General features: G+C 44.7%; 1 long non-coding RNA gene and 1 pseudogene across 2 annotated transcripts; one reads left to right on the top strand and one right to left on the bottom strand.

Moving 5' to 3' along the window:
* Positions 1-4,089: 4,089 nt before the first annotated feature.
* Positions 4,090-5,311, top strand: LOC132226998 (large ribosomal subunit protein uL16m-like; annotated as a pseudogene).
* A 3,258-nt stretch (positions 5,312-8,569) lies between these two features.
* Positions 8,570-17,511, bottom strand: LOC132215433 (uncharacterized). 2 transcript variants are annotated; one of them, XR_009448521.1, is made up of 4 exons: positions 16,347-17,511; positions 13,845-14,010; positions 9,414-9,571; positions 8,570-9,316 (listed from the first exon to the last, which is right to left on the bottom strand). It is a non-coding gene; the product is annotated as an uncharacterized LOC132215433 (long non-coding RNA). The 2 variants fall into 2 exon arrangements; XR_009448522.1 differs by having other exon boundaries at positions 8,570-9,571.
* Between the last annotated feature and the right edge of the window lie 1,177 nt (positions 17,512-18,688).

Here is an 18,688-nt window from a genome sequence, read left to right as displayed (position 1 = left end):
TCGAGGTGAAATTACATCAAGGCTGGAGGGAGTCACCCCCGAAAGTACATCTGTGATAGTCACCCTGGACACTCGTTCAAAATCCTTCCTTCTTCCCCTCTGCCCGGCTTTATTTTTCTCCCCAGCACCCATCACCTCTGACAATCTATTTTTCTCTTCTGTTCATTGCTCTTTCTCTGGAACGTTGAGCAGTACCTCACACACAGGTCAATAAATACAATAATAATAATAATAATAATAATAATAATAATAATAATAATAATAAATAGGACTTAAAGAACTCTAACCTAGAGAAATAGGAGACAGATCATCCCTCTCATTCCTACTTATTTTGCCTCTGTGAAGGCCAATACCTGAGAAAATGCTTTATTATTTGGTGGGCTCAAATGTCTCAAAGGCAGGTCACCTTTCCAGTCAGGTAAGTGTTACTTCCTTTGAAAAGTGCTGTTTATATTGCAATTTGAAGAAATAACGTTAGGAGCAATCTTCTGATCTAATATTTAAAGCACTCATGTCCATCTTTCAATGTAGTGGGGGGAAAACATCCAGGTGAGCTGAAAGTCAGAACCAATGGTTTTTTTAATCATTTCTTTTTAAAAATATAAATATTTTTTAATTGATTTCAGAGAGAAAGTGAGGAGAGATAGAAACATCAATGATGAGAGAAAAATCATTGACCAGCTGCCTCCTGCACACCCCCTACTGGGTATCAAGCCCGCAACTCTGGCATGTGCCCTTGACCGGAATCAAACCTGGGACCCTTCAGTCTGCAGGTCGACGCTCTATCCACTAACCCAACCAGCCGGGGCCCTTTCTTTCTTCTAGTTGGCACTTTCACTGCTCTGTGGACTCACCTGGCCGATTGTGATATAGTAAAAAATATATATGTGATCTTTGTCATCAGTTCCTGGCACATAACTCCAAAAACTCTTGGAATCTCTGGAGTGATGAGAGGTTTCATACATATAATTGATTTCAGAGAGAGAAAGGGAGAGGGAGAGAAAGAGAGAAACATCAATGATGAGAGAGAATCATTTACTGGCTGACCCTGCATGCCCCCCACTGGGATCAAGCCCACAACCTGGGCATGTGCCCTGACCTGGGAATGGAACCATGACCTTCTGGTTCATAGCTAGATGCTCTCCCACTGAGCCACAACAGCCAAGCGATGATGAGAGTTCTGTATGCTAATGAGATGACTGGTTGGGGGAGGCTAGATAGCTTCAGGATGGGGGTGGTGGAAGACCAAGTAAGATTAGAGCAGCGGTTCTCAACCTGTGGGTCACGACCCCTTTGGGTGTCAAATGACCCTTTCACAGGGGTCGCCTAAGACCATTGGAAAACACATATGTAATTACATATTGTTTTTGTGATTAATCACTATGCTTTAATTATGTTCAATTTGTAACAATGAAATTGGGGGTCACCACAACATGAGGAACTGTATTCAAGGGTGGCAGCATTAGGAAGGTTGAGAACCACTGGATTAGAGGGTTGGAACTTTCAGCCTCCCCCCATCTCCAGGCAGGGAGGGGGACCGGAGATGGTCTATGATTTAGTCAATCATGCCTGTGTAATAATACCTCAATGAAAAACCCTAAATGATGGAGCTGGGAAAGCTCAGGGTGTTGCACTCAGAGAGGGCATGGAAGCCCTATTCACCTCTACCCTCTTACCTCGCCCTATGCATCTCTTCCATTTGGCTATTCCTGTGCCGTATCCTCTATAATAAGCTGATAATAGCAAGTAAAGCACTTTTCTAAGTTCTGTGAGCCTCTCTAGCAAATTACTGAACCTGAAAGGAGGGAGTTGTGAGAACCCCCGACTTTGTCGCCAAGTTGGGTAGCCTGGACACACAATACTTGCAACTGGCATCTGAAGTTAGGGCAGTCTTTTAGAACTGAACCCTTGACCTGTATGTAGGGTCTGAGGTTACCTTTGGGCAGTTAGGACCAGAATGGAATTGAATTGTTAGATACCCAGTTGGTGTCAGAGAGCTAGAGAACCGGTTGTTGGTGTGGAAGAAAAACCACACATTTGGTATCAGAAGTCTTGTAAGTGAAAACATTTCAGACTCCTGTAGTCTGATAGCTCCACATCCTGGGTAGGGAAAAGAACATGGGGCTCATCACTGTCTTGTTTCCGGTCCATGTTTAGTGAGCAGCCCTCTCAGATTGTTGTTTAATAACCTGGGGAATATTTATATTTTACCACTAATCAAATAGCTGACAAGGATTGATGTCAACATTTAATAACTCTGAGTGTTTCTGCTTGTTCCCTGCAGAAGGGAGGAAACAATGAGGCAAATTCACATAGAGATAAGATAGTGGCAGGGAAATTAGGTTTGCTGAAGTGACAGCCAGTACCTGTTGGGGACATGGGCCGGAGTAGTGGGACATGGCCTTCAGGGTTTTGATGTGGAGAAAAGATATGAAGCAATTTTAAATTGAGCCTATACTCCCAGGTTCTGTCAACAATATAGTATGAGGCATAGAACCAAGTAATTTTATCATTCTTCACCAGACTTTCAATTGTGTCTGCCAACATTCGTGTTGTCAGTCCAATGGACTACTGATTTAACACTGCTCCTGTCCTGGGGAGCTCTTACCATATCAAAGTGCTGTTGAAGTCTAGCCTAATTGCTAGAACCCCTCCTGAGGGCTGCCTCACCAGGCTAGTCTTTCTCCCACTTCCTCCAGGTCTCTGTTTATCCTCATTTTAGAATGGTCACCATCAATAACATAATCAGGTCATCTGAGGTCCCACGAACAGGGTGCTCAAACTTGTGGGCAGGTGAGCAAGCTGGAGGGCTGGTTAAACAGATCACTGGGCTGCAGCCCCATTTTCTGATTGAGTAAATCTGGTGTGGGGCCCCCAAATTTGCATTTCTCACAAAGTTCCAGGTGCTACAGAGGTTGCTAGTTCTCCTAGTTGCAGAGGGCACTTGGAGAACCAAAGAGGAAGGGGAACTCAGCTGTGAGGTGAGGGCAATGGAGGAACAAGAGCAGACCTGGAGCTCCTTTGATCCAGGGCAGGAGCACCCTTCTTTCTGGGCATGGGTACTGGCTGAGTGCTTCCTGCCCTGACTCTTGGGGCAGGAAGTGCCCAGGGCCACGGCCTCTGGTTTTCTTGCTGCAGGCAGAAAAGGGCCCTCTTCCCAGATTTATTTTCCAGTTCATTGGCCGAAGCTTTCATGCTCTCCAAAGGAAGGGTAACCCTCAAATAGGAAGATATCTGATACTCTTTACCCTCAGAAACTGGTCCTCAACACAGCCTTTCCTTAGCCAGGTATTGGGTATTTTTTACGTTTCCCAGCCTTTCCTTTCTAATTACACAAGGTAAGGCTTTGTCTCCAATGAAGGGATTCCAGGCCAAAGAAGGGGGCTGAGAGCCTTTTCATGGGGGTCAGGAACAGGTAGGAAAGTGTGTGTGAAGGAGGAAGAAAGGAGGAGGAGGGGTGGGGAGGGGGTAAGCAGGGCCCCTCAAGGACTTAACAGCTCCACCCCCACCTCTGCTAGACTCGCTGGTGTGGAGAGTCCACCTGCTATCTCCACTGCCCTGGCCATTGCCCAACTCTATGCCCCTTCACATGGTATGGTTCCAGTGGTTTCCAGTTCCTGCTGCCTTAACCTTCCCAGCTCCTAGGGGTTTGCCCAAAGGCAGACCTACAGCCAACCTTAGGGTAGGATGCAAGCAAAGGGCAGGGTTGGGGAGAATTGGCTGAGGATCTCTGTTTACTGTGCTGTGTGACATACCCTCTGGAGCAGGGGTCCTCAAACTTTTTAAACAGGGCGCCAGTTCACTGTCCCTCAGACCGTTGGAGGGCCGGGATATAGTTTTTAAAAAAAACTAGTCGACTGCTAAGCAACAGGCATCGGCAGCAAAAACACCTGGCGGGCCGGATAAATGTTTTCGTCGGGCCGCATGTGGCCCGCGGGCCATAGTTTGAGGACCCCTGCTCTGGAGCCTCGATATTTTGACTATAAATAGGGACAGCGAATCCCTGCAGGCCCTAGGGCACCATACTCTGGGTCAAGGTAACCTCCATGGTCACTGTGGGGAGCCGGGCGCAACTGGACACACATGGCCATGTGGCGTCAGCTTGCCCGGGCCAGTACGCCTCTCCTACGAGTGCCTTTATCAGGTTCTTGGGCAGTCCCACCCACCAGTGCTGGCCTAAAGACACTGCTCCCAGTGCCAACTTTCGAGGATGTTTCCATTTCTGAAAGGCCCAAGCTTAGATTTTTTTTTTTTTTCCAGGCCTAGTGGCAATGTATTTCTCAGAGGGTGCAGGCTGCAGAGCTGAATGCCTGGTTAGAGCTTTAGCGACCATTCCAGGTCGCATTTAGGAAGGAGCCAGCTATTTCACTAAGAGCACAGCCACGCGTTAGGCTGGAGCTGCTATATAGGAAGGACTGGATGAAGGCAAGCGGAACCTGGGACAAGGGCGTGTGGGAGGGGCACAGGAGTAAACAGCGAGTTTGGCAACCACAGCGCCTATGCAGCCTGGCCAAGCTTAGATTTGTTGAAAGAATACCACTTGTGCCAAAAGTGCGAAAAGAACCTAAGAGCTTGCGTGACATACAGGGACCTTCAACTGAAGATACTGAGTTCACAGAAGGCAATTTTGCAATCTTGGCACTGGGTGGTGGTTACTTCTACTCGGGCCATTTTGAAATGATGCGCCTGACAATCAACCGCTCCATGGACCCCAAGAACATGTTTGCCTTATGGCGAGTACTAGCCCCTTTCAAGCCCATCACCACCAGAATATGGGACAGCATATGGGGAGCGGCAGAGGCGCCATTGATCACTTTTTGACTCCTGTGAAGACTGGCCACCAGCTTCATTAAAGAGATAGGCAGCTGTGAATTCAGAGAGATACAAGGTTTCCTCCACCAGGTTGCCCACAAGTTGCCCTTCCCAGCAAAGGCTATGAGCCGTGAAACCCTAGAGAAGATGGGGAAAGATCAAGAGGAACAAGAGGGTAACAACCAAACCCTGGGACCTTTGAGTGCATAGCCACTGCCAACATGCTAGGGATACGGAAAGTACTGAGCCCCTATGACCTGACCCAGAAGGGACAATACTGGGGCAAATTCTACCTGCCTGAACATGTGTAGTGAGAATACGAGAAATAAATGTACAAAGAGAAGGAATCTACATTTTTGTTCTCCTCAGTTACCCTGAAAGTCTGGGTAGCTCTGATGTCATAACCAAGGAGCCGCATATGAGTGCTGTAGATGAAAGTGCATTATATTTATATTAAATAAAATTTCAGTATCACCTCTGGCTAAAAAAAAAAAAAAAAGGAACAATGCATTCTTCATGGATTGCTCTAAGGATCTGATGAAATCCTGTTTGCCTGGAGCACAAGTGCTCAATAAAAGGTATTAGTAGTATTAATATTATTAGAGCTCGAAGCAGGGAGAGGGTCCCTGGGTGGTGAATGGGAAGGGTCCCAGAAGAGGAGGAGTGATGGGAGCACCTGGGAGGGCACAGGATGGGAGCACGTGGGCTGGACCAAGAAAATGTAGAGGCTGAGGTTCAGTGGGGTCTAGTGAAGCAAGAGAAATCCAGCTCCTTGACTGTCTTTTACCAAAATGTGAGTGTGTGTGTGAGTGTGTGTATATGTGTGTGTGTGTGACTATGAAAGGATTAATGATCCACAGTATCAAAGAAAACTACAAACACTTAGAATAGTTGGACATAGTAACTCATAGATCTTGGTTTCTAAATATCATTCTTTTATTAGAGGAAACAGGAGATCTTTCAGGGTTGGAGATGACCGCAGGGCATCTGTGGCACCCGAAAATAATCATTTTGCTGAAGTCCCAACCAATGACGGACGCATGTCCAAAGGACACGGGCCAACCTGAAAGGGCTCCTCTGGGATAATCGTGAAAGAAATGGTTTGTGACCCATAGACTAAAGTAAAAGCCCAGTATGTCCATACTGACATAAACAAATTGTTGGTAGAGGAAGGAAAGCTCTTCTCTACAAATTCTAGAATTTATAGAATTATTGGAATTCTACCTAATAAATGTAAAAGAAAAGTCACCATTTGGCAAATGCCACAGTAATAATTATTTTATAGGAGAATCATCAGTGTATGCTAAACTCAGTAAAATATGATGAGAAACAGGATATTAACAGCCTCATAGAATCTCTCTCAAGGTAATTATTAATCACAAAGGGGAAAATGGTAACTTTACAGTAAAGAATCCTGGCAGCCACCTTAACCAAGTGATCAAAGTTAATGGACCAGGAATGGACGAAGTCAGCACCATGTGCCTCTTGATATAAGGCACTGAGACGGACACACTATATCTGTAATATTCTTGCCAAAAAATGTATAACCTGACTTTAGTCATGTGAAAACATGAGACACCTAAAATAAGGGACATTCTACAAAATAACTTAGCAAGTACTTCTTCAAAAATGTCAAAATCATGAAAGACAAAGAAAGACTGAGAGAGTGTTCCAGACTAAAAAAGACTAAAGAGGCATAATGACTAAATGGAATATGTGATTCTGGGTTGCACCCTGAACCACAAAAGGGAGATTTATAGGACAGCTGGTGAAATTTGTATAGTATTGTACCAATATTAATTTCCAAATTTTGATTACTGCCTTGTGGTTATATAACATTTGAGGAGTTGGGGTGAAGGGTATATGAAAATTCTTTGTACTCTTTACAACGTTTTTTAAGTATGTAATTAATTCAAAATGAAAATTTTAAAAAAATTAGCCCTAGCTGGTTTGGCTTGGTGGATAGAGCGTCAGCCTATGGACTGGAGGGTCCCAGGTTCGATTCCGGTCACGGGCATGTACCTTGGTTGTGGGCACATCCCCAGTAGGGGGCGTGCAGGAGGCAGCTGATCGATGTTTCTTTCTCATTGATGTTTCTAAATCTCTATATCTCTCTACCTTCCTCTCTGTAAAAAAAATCAATAAAAATATATTTTTTAAAAAATTATAATTGTAGTTTTCTGACCAAATGTGAAAACTCCCAAATTGATTTGGCTGTGTAATCAGCTACTAATTACTGTTACTGATGGAAACTGCCTAATTTCCAGGCCACATAATGAGGAGCATGAACATAATTTAGTAGCTTAAAATACCACCCGTTTATTAGTTTGCAATTCTGTAGGTCAGAAGTCACACAGCAAGACTGAATTCTCTGCTCAGGGTTTCATGGGGCTGAAATCAAGGTGTTGGCTGGGCTGAGTTACCATCAGGAGACTCTAGAGAAAAACCTGCTTCTGAGCTCATTCTCATTGGCAGAATTCAGTTCCTGTGGTTGTAGGAATAAGGATCCATTTCCTGGCTGGCTGGCTGGCTGGCTGTCAGCAGGGGCTACTATCAGCATCCAGAGGCCGCCTGCATCCCTTGCCATATGGCTCCTCCCTCTCTAAATCAGCCAGGCTGAGTCCTTCTGATGCTTTGAACTCTGGTTTCTTTCCAAACCAACCAGAGAGAACTCTCTGCCTTAAAGGACCCAGGTCACTAATTAGGAATCTTAATTACATCTGCAAATCCAGCAGTACTTAGATTAGTGTTTGACTAAATACTCGTAACTGGAAAAGCTGTATGTGCAACAGGCCCGGGAATCTTGGGGGCCATATGAGAATCCTGCCTACCACAGAGAGTAATTTCTTAAACCAAATACATGGATATGAATTGGCAAGCAGCTATGAGTGGGGGAGTGGGAAATGGACTGCAATGAGGACATGGGCTGCCCAATGCCCCCTGAGTCAGTCTGACCTGACTCAGCTAAAGGTTGATTCTCAGAGAGGGCTTCCTTTCCCTCCTAATAATCCTCTTATTTATTTATTATTTTTATTTTTTTGTTAATCCTCATCTAAGGATATTTTTCCATTGATTTTTTGAGAGAGTGGAAGGGAGGGTGAGAGACAGAAACATCAATGTGACAGAGACACATTGATTGGTTGCCTCCCACACATGCCCCAACTGGGGCTGGGGATCGAGCCTGCAACTGAGGTACCGTGCCCTTGACTGGAATCAAACTCGACTCCTTAGTCCATGGGCTGACGCTCAATCCCCTGAGCCAAACCGGCTAGGACAATCCTCCTATTTAAACTCTACTTCTGTGTGCAGCCCTGACTGTATTGGAATGTAATTATCCTCCCTTTCTGCTGAATTTTCAGAAATCAGGATTTAGTTTCCAGGAGGCAATTCCTTTTTTATATTTAATTTTTATTCATTGATTTTTAGGGAGAGGGAGGGAGAGAGGGAGAGAGGGAGAAATGGAGAGAGAGAGAGGGAGAGGGAGAGAGAGAGGAGAAAGAGAAAGAGAGACCTATTTGTTCCACATGCACTCATTGGTTGATTCTTGTATGTGCCCTGACTGGAGATTGAACCCACAACCTTGGCTTATTAGGATGATGCTCTAACTAACTGAACTACTCAGGCAGGGCTATTGGAGGCAATTATTTTCAAATCCTTGATTAATGTCCTTGATGCAAAGTCCATGTTCAACTGTCCTTGCAACTTTGCACACTCCAAGCAGTTATAGCTGGGGCACTTGGGAACATGTGCCCTGAGCCAGAAGGAAAGAGGAGCTGAGATGAGGTTACAAAGTCAGTGGTAGTCCTTTACAAGCTGTTCACAGGCTCTAACTCAGGCCTCTGACACCCCCTGAGCCCAATGATGGGGCTGGATTGCAAACAGAGCCATTGGAAATATCAGAGCTCTAAAGGACTCAAAATGTAACTGGCCTGCTCTTCTGAAGCCCATTCCCATCAATATATAATCAGGCCTTGTTTTTTTTTAATGTTACAAAGAGCTTTCTCTTTTTTTCGTAACACTCTGACAAATTTTTGACTCAAGCAGAGGCAAACATTCACCCCATTTCACTGATGATGGAGCTGGCCTCAGCTAGAGGAAGTGGTTTGCCCTGGCTGCTCGGCCAAAGGCAGATCAGAGACGTAAATGCAGGCCTCCTGACCAATGCCACTGTTCCCACTGTGCCGCACTGCCCTTCTCCAGGGAGCTGTGTTCTCTCCTCCTGTCCTTGTCCTCCGGGTGGGACGTCACAGTCCTCAGAGGGTTGGCTCAGCTGGGACTGAGGGCCATTCAATCCCAATCTATTTAGTCTTTTTCTAAAGTTGTTTTTAGAGAGAAAGAGGAAAGGGGATAGAGGGGGTGGGGGGAGGGAGAAACATCCACTTGTTCTTGTTCTTAATGACCTATTTACGGTTAAGGAGCCAGGCTGCCTCTTTCCCAGAATTCAGACTAAACTTCTCACGCCAAGTGGTAGCTTTCCACCCCCATTATGGTCCTAGAATTGATGCTGAAGAGGAAAACAAGGAGTCACAGAGATTTCAAATTAGTCACATAATCACTTCTGGAGATAAAGGGTGATTCTTCATTGTGGGGTTTCACTTTACCTGTAATAAGGACACTTTAGAGGCCAACTAAACAGTGGGCAAGCCAGGCCAGTGGGGAGAGGTGGGACCGTGTGACCAAGTGCAGCGTTGGCTCTTGTTTTGCCTCCTGGTGCCTCCACTCTGGCCACTGATTCCTTCCTCTGCCTCTGTTTCCCAATCTGTAAAATGTAGAGAATATTAGTTGTTGACAGAATGTAAGGAGCAAATGACTGCTTAAAAAAATAAATACTGAATTTCTAACATTAGGAAAACATGCTGTATATTTTTACTGAAATATCAACACTAATAAAATAGAAAAATGGTAATTGGCGTACGAGCTACCCTTTTCATTGGCTAATCAGGGCTATATGCAAATTAACTGCCAACTAAGATTGGCAGTTAACTGCCAACAAGATGGCGGTTAATTTGCATATGTAGGCACAATGCAGGGAGGCGAAAGGGAAAGCAGGAAGAAGCCCCCTGCCACTGACAGTGATTAGAAACCCAGGGGGGAGCTAAGAGCTGGGGGGCAGGGCAAAGGTGGCCCTGGGGCCGCCTTTGCCCTGCCCCCCAGCCATGACCGGAGAATCAGGCGCCTTTTCCGTCCTGGCCAGTGATAGCAGGAAGTAGGGGTGGAGCCAGCGATGGGAGCTGGGCACGGTCGAAGCTGGCAGTCCCGGGAGCTAGGGGCCCCTTGCCTGGGCCTAAAGCGAAGCCCACGATCGTGGGGCCGCTGCAGCTGCGGGTCCCCACTGCCCGGGCCCGACGCCTAGGCCAGAGGCGTTAGGCCTGGGCAAGGGGCCGATCCTGCGATTGGAGGGTGATGGGGGTCAACGCCTGAGGGCTCCCAGTATGTGAGAGGGGGCAGGCTGGGCTGAGGGACACTCCCCCCCGCCACCCAGTGCACGATTTTCGTGCACCGGGCCCCATATATATATATATATATATATATATATATATATATACACACACACACACACACACACACAAAAACAACTGCTTAAAATTATTTTTATTTTCAATTAATATTTTATTCAAATTTAAAATGTTAGGTTTTCCTTAACCTTTTAGATCGAACTTAAACTGCTTTAGTCTACTTATAACTTTATTTGATAAAAACAGTAACATATAAAACTGTTAAGAAACCTTGAAAAGTGGTCCCATTCAAAAATTTAGTTATTTAAAATGCCTTAACAATTTTAAACCACATTTACGAAGTTAACACTTTATCATTTAGAATACTTGTTTGCTCACAAGCCTTCCCAAGTTCTTAACCAACTACATATGGTGAATCCTAAGTTGCCTTAAATGTTCTCATACTGCTTACAATCTTAATAGAATTGTATTGCACCTTTTAATTTAAATGACAAATCTATACCAAGCATGTCAAACTCGCGGCTGGCAGGCTGCATGTGGCCCACAACAAATATTTTTGCAGCCCAGCCAATATAATGGTATGTAAAAAAAATTTTTAATAAACATTTCATAACTTAATTTTTACAACATCCTGTTATACATAATTATTTTTTAATTAAACCTTATTGTTCAGATTATTACATTTGTTCCTCTTTTTTCCCCCCATAACTCCCCTCCTCCCAGTTCTCACCCCACCCTCCACCCTCACTCCCCACCCACTGTCCTCATCCATAGGTGCACGATTTTTGTCCAGTCTTTTCCCGCATCTCCCACACCCCTCTCGCCCCCCCCCCAAGAATAGTCAGTCCATTCCCTTTCTATGTCCCTGATTCTATTATAATCACCAGTTCATTCTGTTCATGAGATGATTTATTCACTTGCTTCTTAGATTCACTTGTTGATAGATGCGTATTTGTTGTTCATAATTTGTATCTTTACCTTCTTCTTCTTCTTCTTCTTCTTAAAGGATACCTTTCAGCATTTCATATAATACTGGTTTGGTGGTGATGAACTCCTTTAGCTTTTCCTTATCTGTGAAGCTCTTTATCTGACCTTCAATTCTGAATGATAGCTTTGCTGGATAAAGTAATCTTGGTTGTAGGTTCTTGGTATTCATCACTTTGAATATTTCTTGCCACTCCCTTCTGGCTTGCAAAGTTTCTGTTGAGAAATCAGCTGACAGTCGTATGCGTATTCCCTTGTAGGTAACTGAGTTTCTTTCTCTTGCTGAGTTTCTTTCTCTTGCTGCTATCTCTTTGTATTTTGCTCTTGGCATTTTAATTATGATGTGTCTTGGTGTGGTCCTCTTTGGATTCCTTTTGTTTGGGGTTCTCTGCGCTTCCTGGACTTGTAAGTCTATTTCTTTCACCAGGTAGGGGAAGTTTTCTGTCATTATTTCTTCAAATAGGTTTTCAATATCTTGCTCTCTCTCATCTTCTGGCACCCCTATAATTCAGATGTTGGTACACTTGAAGCTGTCCCAGAGGCTCCTTACACTATCTTCGTATTTTCGGATTCTTTTTTCATTTTGCTTTTCTGGTTGGGTGTTTTTTGCTTCTTGGCATTTCAAATCTTTGACTTGATTCTTGCACTCCTCTGGTCTGCTGTTGGGAGTCTGTATAATATTCTTTATTTCAGTCAGTGTATGCTTAATTTCTAGTTGGTTCTTTATCACAACATCGAGGGTCTCATTACATTTCTTGAGGATCTCACTATATTTATCGGCGGTCTCACCAGTCTTTTCGAAGGCCTTACTAAGTTTATTGGCGGCTTCTAGACAGTTCTTGAGAGACCTTAAAAGTGTGGTTTTGAACTCTATATCCTCCATTTCTGTCATTTTGTCCTGTTTCGTTGTCTCCACATTTTTTATGCTTTCTTGGTGCACCCCCTTGTGGTCTTTGTGAGCAATCTTATTGTAGTTAAACCTTGATTGTTGTAAGTAATACTGGGGGGGATTTGACTGCCAGGCCAACTGGCTGTGAGAATCAGCTGTGTCTGCAGTGGGAGAACTTCTGTCCTCTAGGGGGGGTGCTAATCTAGCCTTTGCCTGAGGCTATCCCGCAAATGCCTCTGTGCAAGGCTTGGGCAGGGCGGGTCCCAGGGGATCAACAGGGCTGGCGGAGTGAACAGTTATGACTGCTCTCAGTCCCGTCCCCAGAGGCTCTGCCTCTCAGAGTCCCAGCAACCGCTGCAAGTACCTCGGAGAGAAAGCTGCCCTCGAGTTCCAACCGATGCCCGCTTCTCCCGTTTCAGTCTAGGTCCCCAGAGACTTGCCCGGAACTGGAGCTCAGAGCCTGAGACTCCCTCCCAATTGAAACAGATAACTGCGCCCTCAGTCGCCAGCCCACTCCGCACACACCTCCACACCTTTGTATTTTCCGCACTGTGCCTCCTCTGAGTCTCGGTATGCTTTTCTCTTTCCTTCTAGTTGTAGAATTTCCCCGCAGCCAGCCTTCCTGTGGTTCTGGGTGATGTCCGTCCCATCTTTTAATTGTATTTTTGAAGTGGTTGTGTGAGGCAGCAATCTCTGGTGTTTACCTATGCCGCCATCTTGGTTTCTCCACCCTGTTATACATAATTATTAATAATGAACTACAACTACAGTTTGCTAATGACTGATTACTATAATCGTGTTGCATTCATTTCCCTTACACGCCTTACGTGCATGCGCACCATTTCTCTCCACTAATACTAGTAGCAAATATTTTAGCAGCCGATTGCCACATCATTAGTCTTGGACTAACTTGTTTGGTGTGCGCAACAGGAAATATTTTGCTTTCGGAGAACAAGAAAAATAGGTTTACTTGCGTTATGCTTATTAATTTGTGCAATTATTCGGTGTCTGATAGGCTAATATTCAAGAAAAAATATTAATTTTTATTAAAATGTTCTATTATTTTACATTAATGATTACTCATTTATTTCAGCCCTTTGTATTCAGCATGTCTCTATATAAATAAACCTATATTTCTATGAAAATTGAAGCTTTTGTTCTTTTATGGCCCACATAAACTTAAACCTTGTTTATTAGGCCTGTGTTAGCCTTTGAGTTTGACATACTTGGTCTACTCAATTACATTTTTAAAACTAGAATCACAAGATCAGTCCATTGGATACTCAAATTCATCACATTCTCTTAAAATTGCAAGTTCTTAAAATACCAAACAGATACAGGTCACCTAAACTTAACTCCAAAATAGCAAAAGCCTGAGTTGAATTTGCTTCACATTCCTCTGTTTATATAAACTTTTCCAGGGTTAAAAGAAACTTACCTAATCAAGTTACAATTATGTTATTACCAGCAAGCTGGAGGTCCTGTCCTACAGCACTAAGGTTACTTACAGACCAGAAAGACCCTCATTAGGATGGCGAAAAAACACATAATAATGGTTTTCCAGGCCTTCTGAATTGTGGGTTATATTATTTTTGCAATTAAATGTTTAAAACTAAAGAGAAACCTAAATTACAGATCTGCCACAAGGGAGTTTCCAGATGGGAGATAAGCTTTTAAACTATTACAAAGCATTTGTTGCTTACTTAGCCTTGGCTCCAAGAATTGGCCAGGGAATTAATTTCTAAATGGTGTCATGTTCTGGAGGCATCAATAATTGTGTTCAGGGCTTTGGCCTGGCCATTGTGCAGTTTCCTCAGGCACAGGCTGCACAGATGGAAGGACAGCTAATGACTAGAGAGAGGGACAGGCCTGTGGAGGATTAAAGAAAAAGAGTCAAAATCAGTCCATGAAGGGCACTTCATTAGTGCCTAAGTCTTACAGCGGTTCTCAACTTGTGGGTCGCGACTCCTTTGGCGGTCGAACGACCCTTTCACAGGGGTCGTCTAAGACCATCCTGCATATCAGATATTTACATTATGATTCATAATAGTAGCAACATTACAGTTATGAAGTAGCAACGAAAATAATTTTATGGTTGGGTCACAACATGAGGGACTGTATTTAAAGGGCCAGAAGGTTGAGAACCACTGGAAGAGATCATCAGAACTCAGGGCTCTAAAGGGCAGATATCTAGCTCAAAAGAACTTAGGCAAAAGGGTAATTTTCTGAAAGAATACTGATTACTCGGGATGAAAAGCAGAACATCCTAACCACAGGATAAGACAACACAGCTGCGGGCCCGCAGGGAGGTCCCCAGGGAACAAGGCCGCTCCCACGGAATCTGTGAGTTCCGAGCTGGGAGAGAGTGGTTCTGAGGAAGGGTGTGGGCTGTTCAGAAAGATAGTCATGGTTCAGAAGAGCAGCTTGTCCCCTGGGCTTCATCAAGGCAGAACTGGTGCATTCTACCAGAAGGGTCAGGAATCAGGAGATCTGAATCTAGTGCAGTGATGGAACCTATGACAAGTGTGTCAGAGGTGACACGCGAACTCATTTTTTTGGTTGATTTTTCTTTGTTAAATGGCATTTAAATATATAAAATAAATATCAAAAATATAAGTCTTTGTTTTACTATGGTTGCAAATATAAAAGAATTTCTATATGTGACACGGCACCAGAGTTAAGTTAGGGTTTTTCAAATTGCTGAGACGCCAAGCTCAAAAGGTTCGCCATCACTGATCTAGTGCCTACTCCTATCACCAACACACTTGCTCACCTTGGGCAAGCCCCTTCCCTTCTCTGGGCCTGGTAATCTCTACTTCAAAGTGACTTAGAGCCCTTGAAGGGGACGTGCCAGGCCTGACATTACAGTTCTCTGAATAAGAGAGAGAAAGGCAGATTGGGAAGCAAAAGGAGATGAAATAAGGGCACTGGGGATGTGAGGGCGATCTGGCTGCGACATCTGTCACCCCATTGATCGCCAGGGTTGATTCGGCTGATCTGGCTGGCTAGGCGGGTGTCCCTCCTCCCTCACCGATCCATGTGCGTCCCTCCCGAAGCTGCGCGCTCGGTCGAAGAGGACGACCTTCCCCCCCCCCCCCCCCCCCCAGGAGAGGACCGGTCTTCGGTCAAGGGTATATGAGTAGCTGCGCTCCCCTGCTAGAACCTCCAAACAAGCTCTCAAGGGCACTGGGAAGACTGACAAGAGACAAACACCCTAAGCAAATAGGGATTTAAACAGGAAAACACCGCCTCCAGGGAAAGTGCTTAGTCAGACACGAAATAAGAGGGAGAGGCTGGTGGCCCATGTTGCACCGGAGGGTCTGGTCACCCCACAGGGAGAGAGCCTGGCCATTCTTGTTGGCAGACCCTCTGAAGTGCCCCAGGCCAGGTCCCCCACTCATTTTATTTCTCCCTGAATCCAACTTCTGGCATCTGTGATACTATTCAAAAGCAGAGTGACTGTGCACAATCCTTTTTATGGAATGTTTCCTCTCAAGACATGTGCTCTGAGCCTGCCGGGTACTGAGCAGATAAATGAACATTTACTGGATGGATGAAGGATGGATGTTTGGAGGACTGTGCTCCTCAAAGCTTAGAGCTATGACATTCATTTTTTATCTTCAGCTCCAAGAGCCTGGTTCACTGTAGATGCTTAACTGTTGAATGAATGAGTCAGTCGATCACAAAGCTACCTTTGCTGCTGAATATGGATTCATTTTTCTGTGTGGCTTGGACTCCAAATACGTCCCGTCCCTCTTTGTGTCACTGGTTCTATCAATTCTCAGAAAATACTCAGTAAACATTTGTTTAAAATCAGGTCTTCTCTATTTCCTGTTCTGTGACTCAGTGTTTGATACACAGAAAGAAAAGGAAGAATAGATGTTTATTTAAGAAGTGCATGCCTTGCCCGGCCAGCCGGCATGGCTCAGTGGTTGAGTGTCCACCTATGAACCAGGAGGTCAGGGTTTGATTTCTAGTCAGGGCACATGCCTGGGTTGTGGGCTCAATCCCCAATAGGGGGCATGCAGAAGGCAGCCGATCCATGATTCTCTCTTCTCATTGATGTTTATATCTTTCCCTTTCTCTCTGAAATCAATAAAAATATATTTTAAAGAAGAAGTGCATGCCTCTGAGAGCTAATGACCTGTCAGGGTTCACCTTCAATGAGGGATGCTCTAAGAGTGAGTGTTTGGCATGCTGCCCACCTGTATCAGAGAGGGAAGTTGCTGGAAGAAACAACTGGCAGATGTCAGTGGCTTTGCATAGAAGTGTATCGTGCTCACAGCAGTGTCGGTGTTGGTGGATGGGGTGGGGTGGAGACTCTGCATTTACAGACTTAGGCACATATCTTCTTGCCGGTCCTGGTATCTTCTATTGGATCCTCTGCCAGCAATCAGACTCAATCCTGAGCTCCAGTGCTGGGGCAGCAGCTTGAAAGGCACCAGAGACAAATGGGGAGGAACTGAATTGTCCAGCATCGGGCCAAGACCTGGGGGAGGCAAGTGGGGGTGGGGTGGGTAGGGAAGACATGACAGCTTCCTCCCAAACATGCTGGCAGAGGCCATTGTTCCTTTTCTGAATTTGCTCCCACCCCCATCCCCACCCCCCTGAGCTGGCCAGCAGGCACCATATTTAAGACTGTACTAAACATGTGTTAAAATACAATTAAACAATTCTTCCTAAGTCCTGTATTAAATTTAAAAATGATCCTGGGAGTCACTAATTTTCAGATACCAATTCTATATCAGTTAGGTTTGTCTGTCCATAAGTAACAGAAACCTGAATCTACTTAAACAAGAAAGGGCTTCTTTCTGGTGTAGGAAGTCCGGAGGTAAGCAGTCCAGGGCTGGTGCAGTGAATCTGTGCCATGGTACGTGGCATTCTTGCCCACAGTCTGACCACTGCTGCATCTCCAGGCATCAGGGCCACATCACTCAAGGCTGAACTGGGACAAAGAAGCAGCACTAGGTCATCTTTCCCTTTCACCAGGAAAGTAAAAGGTTTCCCTGAAAGACCTCAGACATTTCTATTTCCATCTCATTACACAGAATTGTAACTTGGGTGCTGGGAAGCAGAAAATGTGCTTTCTAGGGGCAGGGGGGAAAAAGAAGTGGGCCATGTCATGTTACCCCAGTGATCCTGTACAGAGAGGGTGGTTTTAAAGACTTCAGTTCTCTTCAAAATGACCAAATGTTGCCTGGCCGGTGTGGCTCAGTGTTTGAGCATCGACTTATGAACCAGGAGATCACGATTGGATTCCCGGTCGGGGCATATGCACAGGTTGCGAGCTCAATCTCCAGTGTGGGGTGTGCAGAAGGCAGCCGATCAATGATTCTCTCTCATCATTGATGTTTCTGTCTCTCCCTCTTCCTTCCTCTCTGAAATCAATAAAAATATGTTTTATTTATTTTTTTTATTTTTTTTTATTGCTTAAAGTATTACAAAGGGTATTACATATGTGTCCATTTTATCCCCCCGCCCTAGACAGTCCCCTAGCCTCCCCTATTCCCCAGTGTCTTATGTCCATTGGTTATGCTTATATGCATGCATACAAGTCCTTTAGTTGATCTCTTACCCTCCTACCTCCTGCCCCCCAACCCTCCCCGGCCTTCCCGCTGCAGTTTGACAATCTGTTTGAGGCAGCTCTGCCTCTGTATCTATTATTGTTCAAAAGTTTATAATGGTCTCTATTGTCCATGAATGAGTGAGATCATGTGGTATTTTCCCTTTATTGACTGGCTTATTTCACTTAGCATAATGCTCTCCAGTTCCATCCATGACATTGCAAATGGTAAGAGTTCCTTCCTTTTTACAGCAGCATAGTATTCCATCGTATAGATGTACCACAGTTTTCTAATCCATTCATCTACTGATGGGCACTTAGGCTGTTTCCAGATCTTAGCTATGGTGAATTGTGCTGCTATGAACATAGGGGTGCATATATCCTTTCTGATTGGTGTTTCTGGTTTCTTGGGGTATATTCCTAGAAGTGGGATCACAGGGTCAAATGGGAGTTCCATTTTCAGTTTTTTAAGGAAACTCCATACTGTCTTCCATAGTGGCTGCACCAGTCTGCATTCCCACCAGCAGTGCACAAGTGTTCCTTTTTCTCCACATCCTCTCCAGCACTTGTCGTTTGTTGATTTGTTGATGATAGCCAGTCTGACAGGTGTGAGATGGTACCTCATTGTTGTTTTGATTTGCATCTCTCGGATGATTAGTGACTTTGAGCATGTTTTCATATGTCTCTTGGCTTTCTGAATGTCCTCTTTTGAAAGGTGTCTATTTAGGTCCTTTGCCCATTTTTTGATTGGATTGTTTATCTTCCTTTTGTTAAGTTGTATGAGTTCCCTATAAATTTTGGAGATTAGGCCCTTATCAGATATGACATTGGCAAATATGTTTTCCCACACAGTGGGTTTTCTCGTTGTTTTGTTGATGGTTTCTTTTGCTCTGGGGTGGCTCAGAGCAGGGCGGATTGCGGAGTTGGGGCGCCGCCCCCTGTCATGCACAGAGCAGGGCGGATCGGGAGGTTGCGATGCCACCC

The sequence above is a fragment of the Myotis daubentonii genome, chromosome 1 (assembly GCF_963259705.1).
Source record: "Myotis daubentonii chromosome 1, mMyoDau2.1, whole genome shotgun sequence".
In the NCBI taxonomy this organism is placed as follows: Eukaryota; Metazoa; Chordata; class Mammalia; order Chiroptera; family Vespertilionidae; genus Myotis; species Myotis daubentonii.
The sequence above is the reverse complement of the archived record's forward strand: the minus strand, read 5'-3'. Positions and strand labels throughout refer to the sequence as shown.